Source organism: Macrotis lagotis, chromosome X (genome assembly GCF_037893015.1).
Source record: "Macrotis lagotis isolate mMagLag1 chromosome X, bilby.v1.9.chrom.fasta, whole genome shotgun sequence".
Classification (NCBI taxonomy): Eukaryota; Metazoa; Chordata; class Mammalia; order Peramelemorphia; family Peramelidae; genus Macrotis; species Macrotis lagotis.
This window is the reverse complement of record NC_133666.1, coordinates 643135984-643142067: the sequence shown is the minus strand read 5'-3', so window position 1 is coordinate 643142067 and position 6084 is coordinate 643135984. Positions and strand designations below refer to the sequence as shown.

Sequence of the window (6084 nt, the reverse complement as noted above, 5' to 3'; positions counted from 1 at the left end):
GATTGGCCCTTGCCTCCCTTGAGATAGTTTCCCAGTTGCCTAAGGTCATATAAGAGTCCCATTCATATAGAATCAGGGCCCCTCTGATTTGGTGGATGCCTAAAGACTATGCCAATCAAAAACCCCTGACCTGTTCACAGATATGTTTCTCTTCGGGATGATTGAGACATCTATAAAAGCTAAGTGACCCTATATATCCTCTTTGCAGATCCTCATTATTTGGGTCAAGTAAACCTCCTTTTGTAAGCCTTTCCATGATTTGTGAATACTGAGTTTTACCCCATAAATGAACCTGAGATAACAGAGTGCTGGCTTCAGGTCTGCACCTACCATTTGACATAGTACTCCTTGGGGAGGCATGGATTCATGACTCATACTATGGTTGAATTGGGGAGAAGGCACTAGGGGACTGTACTTTGGCATTTCCTTGTAGGACCTCTTCTGCAATGCATGGAAAGTCCTTTACCAAGAACAGGGAGTAGGTTCCTGTTTATATGGACTAATTCACCAAGTTTCTGACCAACCTTTTAATTGCCAACATAATAAGGTTGAGAACATTCAGCAGCTACAGAGAGATGCCAGCATTTAGGAACCAGACAGGGAAGGCTGAGAAGTTCATGAAGCTACAGTTATGCAATGAAGGTGGGGACTGACAAGTCACACTGAAACCTACTTTATGACCTTCAGTCTAGACGTTTCAATTCTATGACATCCTGTTAAATGAGAGCCGTGAGACAGGATAATGAGAGTAGAAGAAAAGACTTAGGAGCTCCCCCAGTGGTCTAAAGATTCAAGGTCCAGATTGAATGACATTCATAAGAGAATGATAATTTCCTCTACAGAGGGAGAAAGGGGAAGATGGGTCTTTGCCAACAAGGAACTGGGAGGTTGCATGAAAAATTCAAATAGAAACGTGATAAATCATTGGGGCAATGACTTTCAACTGAAGTCTAATGGAACCAATCCTGATACACTCTATACCTGAATAACAAAGGTTTAGGAAGCTGAGGACTTATTGTTATAGGATCCTTAATTAATTAGAATTACAAACCCCTTTCTCTCCTTTTTTTGACTGAGATGCGGGGTTATTGTGCCTGGCTTCATAAAGATGAACTGCAGTCAAAAGGGATCTCCAAGTATCTCCAAGTATACCTTTTCATTCTCTGTGGGAAATTCTTCCACCCTGAAACCTCCTGACAAGGCTGAAATTTTCCTTCTGCCATAAAGTTCCTAAAAGAAATATCCTGCCACAATCTATGATCAGCCCACCTCTGGAACAATTTGACCCTCCCTTCCTGGTAGAGTGCCACTAGAATGGTTTAAGATTCATCTGACTTTCAGCACACATCTCCTCTGTCACATAAATGTACAGGTGCAGTCCAATCAGTGGTGAAATTTGAGTATAAGATTGGGAAAGCTGTGGCTTGGATATATATTGTTGTTTAAATGAGGGGGAGTGGCTACCTGCCAGGCAGGTAGAGGACAATGACACCCTCACCTGAAAGGGACTTTGGGTATGACTTCTGAAGCAGGTAGTTGATAAGAAAGGAACTAATAACCAGTCTTTGGATGTGTTGGTACAATTTTATAGGAAGATTTCAGCATCAGGTGACCCGATGCCAAGGTATCTTCTAAAACCCCTGCCCCACTTGGATCATTCAGGGGGAAGCTTCCTTGGAAGGAATGGGTGTCATGGGCATTTTGGAGTCAAATAGGTGTGAGCTCTTTCAGCAACATCAGTGAAGCAAAGAATGTAGGTAGGGTTAAAGGGAAACCTCTAGAATTGCCTAGACCATCTCATGTGGTTGACAGCAAACAACTCTGGGGACTGGGGACTGATGAAAGCTAGTTCTTCTTTAGTGATGCGGGAGATAAAGGAGGAGGAGAACAAGGCCAGATGGCACCCCGCAGGGTCATCGTGCCACCGTGCCAGTCGCTGCAGATGTACCCGATCTTGCCAGTCTGGTAGACCAAGAAGCAGACGAGATGAGTGACGTGGCACTGGGCAGTGACGCCACCCTCCTAAACAGACGTGGTGGATGAGATGAGTGCGGGCAGTGCCCAGAGACGAAGCTGGGGTCATTTACTTTCACTCACTAGAGGATCCCCTGGCCGGATCGCCCTCAGGCTTCGCAGGACTAACACTTCCAGGAGTTAAACAGAGGATGGGGGTGGGGGGCGGTGGCATGGCCGGCAGCCTGAGCTGGGTCACGTGGGGTAGTGCTGGGGGGAGGAGTCTGAGAGAGGAGCCAGTGAAATGTGAGAGGGTGGGGAACCGGAAGTGTCATGGTCGCTTCCGGTCACGTGTCCTCGAGAAGCCGCGAGATTACCCAGAAGGTAGCGCGAGCACGTGCTCGAGCCCAGGGAGGAGCGGAGGAATGGATGCTCTTCTCATCGTGCTCCCGCAGTCACCTTCCAATCAGCAAGGTCGTTCTATTAGAAGAAGTTTTAGTGATTGTAAAGAAAGTGCAGCAGAAGAAGCTGTTGGGGGTCTGTACCTCGTGGTGGAAAGGCAACTGGAGGCAAAGGCAGACCCGTAACAACAAGAAAATGCCAGAAAAGCAGTCCAGATGGCAAAGCTAAACTCCAGCCTCAACTGAAGAGACAGAACCAACTTCTCCTTTTCCAGTGAAAGTGCAACCAGAAAAGCCAGAGATGCCGAGAAAGACCTTTCTCAGCAGTTGCTACCTAAATTCAAGAGGAAAACCAACAAGGAACTGGAAAAGGAAAAGAGACAGGTACAATAAGATCCTATTCTGTTTCAGCTTTATAAAGATCTGGTTGGGATCAGTGCTGAAGAATTCTGGATCAATTGTTTAAGCATGAATACTATGGATAGCCCTGTAGCAGGATGTGGGCTTTCCTGACTGACGTACAGTCTCAGATGTTGGCTGTAGTGACCTAAGATAAAACGTAACTTCTGGTATCATTGAGTCCATATTTAGGACCTACCCAGCAGTATGAATGAAATGTACAGAAACCAGTCCATGTAACAGGAGCTCTGGACATTAATTTTTTTCAATCCCATTATTTTTATAGAGATCACCTGAACACAGGATCAAAAATGACTGCAGAATGTGTTGAAATGGATGATGAGTTTAAAAACAATGGAATCCCTAGGAGTGAAAAACCCATTAGTGGAGGATAAATGGTTAGATGAGGCCTATGAGGTTTTCCCTGTGCCATCTACTTCCAATTCTTCAAATCTATAAAGGAAAATAGCAATACTGAGATTATCAAGAGATTTAAGCATTAAAATGCTCTGGTTCTGGCATTAGGCCTCAGGAAATAAAAAGCTCCAAATGATCTCAATGGCAAGAACAGCTGCACAAAAATTATTCAGACTTCTTTCATCCCTCAGTCAAAAGGGTGAAAATTACAGGGACTCTTTGAAAATGGAGACTTGGGGGGGATATAATGATGATTATGGGATTTGTCCTTTCTTGAAGAAGACCATGACATCAGGGAGGGGATATCACTAAACAAACACATGAATTTGATTTAAGTTAGGGGGCGCTGTGCTAAATCACCAGCCTCACTTTCTCCTCCAGAGCCATCTGGGTCCAGTGGCCAGATATAAATCAAGACCCCAAAGATAGACCTGGATGTGAGGAAATCAAAATTAAATGACTTGCCCAAGATCACACAGTATCTGAGGTTGAATTTGAGAGCAGGTCCTCCTGACTTCAAAGCCAGTGCTCCATTCTGTGCCACCGGGGTGGGGGGAAATAATAGTATAAAAACAATTTCCCCAAGCTTGTCAGATAGGTATTATCATGACCCACCTCCAATTTAGTCTCTCCAATATGCAACAGTACACAATACTAGCAATTATTTTCAGAATATTAAGCAAGAAATGGAAATTTACACACCCAAACTAACTCAGATTCTTTCAAGTGGTGCTACAAGCTAGTTAATTCTTGATATCAAGAAAACCAAATGGCATCACCATAGAGACAAGTTACAATATGTCTGACTGTGGCTGATCAGACCAATACAGGCTTAGAATGTTCCACCCATAGGTTAGACACAAATAGTCCATGTGAACACTTGGGGTGGGTTCTATAAGTTTACACATCTCTCCTTTCTTTTGACTTGCTTTCATTCTGCCTTACTTATAGAGCACAGCACCTTCTGATGAGGGCATGCTATTCTGGGTGGTCCTGCGCCTTGCTGCACAATCAATTCCAAAGTTCTTGAGAGAGTCCTTATATCACTTTTTCTGAACTCCCCTGTGAGTGCTTTCCCTGTGTGAGTTCTCCATAAGATAGGCTTTTTGGCAAGTGTACATATGGCATTTGAACAACATGACTAACAACATTAGACTTATGCTTTCTGTAGCAACATTTGAATGCTCGGCAGTTTAGTTCGAGAAAGGGTCTCAGTGTCTGGTATCTGATCCTTCCAGGTGATCTTCAAGTACTACCATTACAACCCTATCCCCTGGAGGAGCATTTATGCAGAGAGGACTATAGCAAATCATAAACCAGATGTTGTCAAATGACATTCAATTGGAACTAAAACACTTATGTGTGACTATGGGGGGAGCTGCTTAGGCATTTCTGGTCCTATTGTCCAGCTAGTATATATTTCTAGAAGAAAAAGTAGTGAAGATGAAGAATAATTTGGAAAGATTCCATGCTATGAGACTCTGTCCATATGAAAAAATTCAGAGAGAGTAATTAAGCAAAAAATTTGGTAAGTCACATAGAAGAGATTTTGCAGAAAGTCATGTAAATTCCACACGTGGCAGCCACGGGGGTCTGCTGAAAAAGATGTGCAGGATTCTCCTTTCTGGGGCACTGGAGGATTTGATCCTTGGGATGCTCTCTACCACCATTGTGGCACCCAAGGATGTTGCAGTGGCACCTGCAGCTTCTGAACTTGGGAGATGAGGCTATTGAACTTGTACATTCTAGAGTGATTAGACTTGAAAACTGGGAGGTAAATTAAGGCAGAACCAAAAGATAAATTGCAAAGAACACACACACACACACACACACACACACACACACACACACACACACACACACACACACTGTTTTGCACATTTGCTCAGGAACTGCTTTTGATTTACATTAAGAAATGCTTTCAGAAATAAAAATAACTTTCAAAATGGTGAATTGATAAAATCTGAAAATATTTTTGTCTATTTTTTTATCAGTATTTAGCACAGGGTAGAAATTAAATCCTTCCCTCTTTTCCTCCTTCCTTCCCTTCTCTCCCCCCCACCCCTTGCCCATCCTTTTTTTTTAAACTGGATTCTGTTTGTACTTTACTAAAACAGACCAAAAAAAGAGAATATTTCAAATAAAGCAGAGAAGTTGTCACTGGAACCATCAGGAGACAGTTGTGGTCAGAGGCAGCTTCTGCTCTGTGTTTCCTACAGAAATGAGAAGCAATAGAATTGCACTGAGTGCTTATTAGTGGTTTGAGGTCCTGGAATGACTCAAGGGGAGCAATATTGCAGACAGTCTTGAATTTTTTATGCAAATTTTTTCAGGAGAAGATGGAGCAACATTTTAAATTTGAGTGCATTGCTGATTTTTTTTTTAGGTTTTTTTGTAAGGCAAACGGGGTTAAGTGGCTTGCCCAAGGCCACACAGCTAGGTAATTATTAAATGTCTGAGACAGGATTTGAACCCAGGTACTCCTGACTTCAGGGCCGGTGCTTTATCCACTATGCCACCTAGCCGCCCCCTGATTTTTTTTTAAGATGGCATGTGCTTTGAGGAAACAAACTGCTTTTTTAAGAGTTTAAATATATTGCATGAAAAGAACTATAAGAATCCTTGATTATTTTCAACTCCTTAAGAGAAATAATAAGTACTTCTCTAGTATGTTTTTTACAGTCTCTACCAGATTGTTAAACTATATTTAGTGAATTGTTAATTATTGTATAGAGTAGCAAGATGTGAATGAAAAACAAAACAAAACAAATATGATATTATATTTGGAATCTGCCAAGCTTTGTTCCTTACAGGATTGACTTACTGTTTATCTAAGATTTAGCTGTCTTGTATCAAAAATTACTCTAAAGATTTTATAAAAACTCTCCAACAAACTTCATTACCCTTCTGTCCC

General features: G+C 42.3%; 1 pseudogene; it reads left to right on the top strand.

The window, feature by feature from the left end:
• Positions 1-2186: 2186 nt before the first annotated feature.
• Positions 2187-4737, top strand: LOC141499535 (general transcription factor IIH subunit 1-like; annotated as a pseudogene).
• The last annotated feature ends 1347 nt before the right edge of the window (positions 4738-6084 follow it).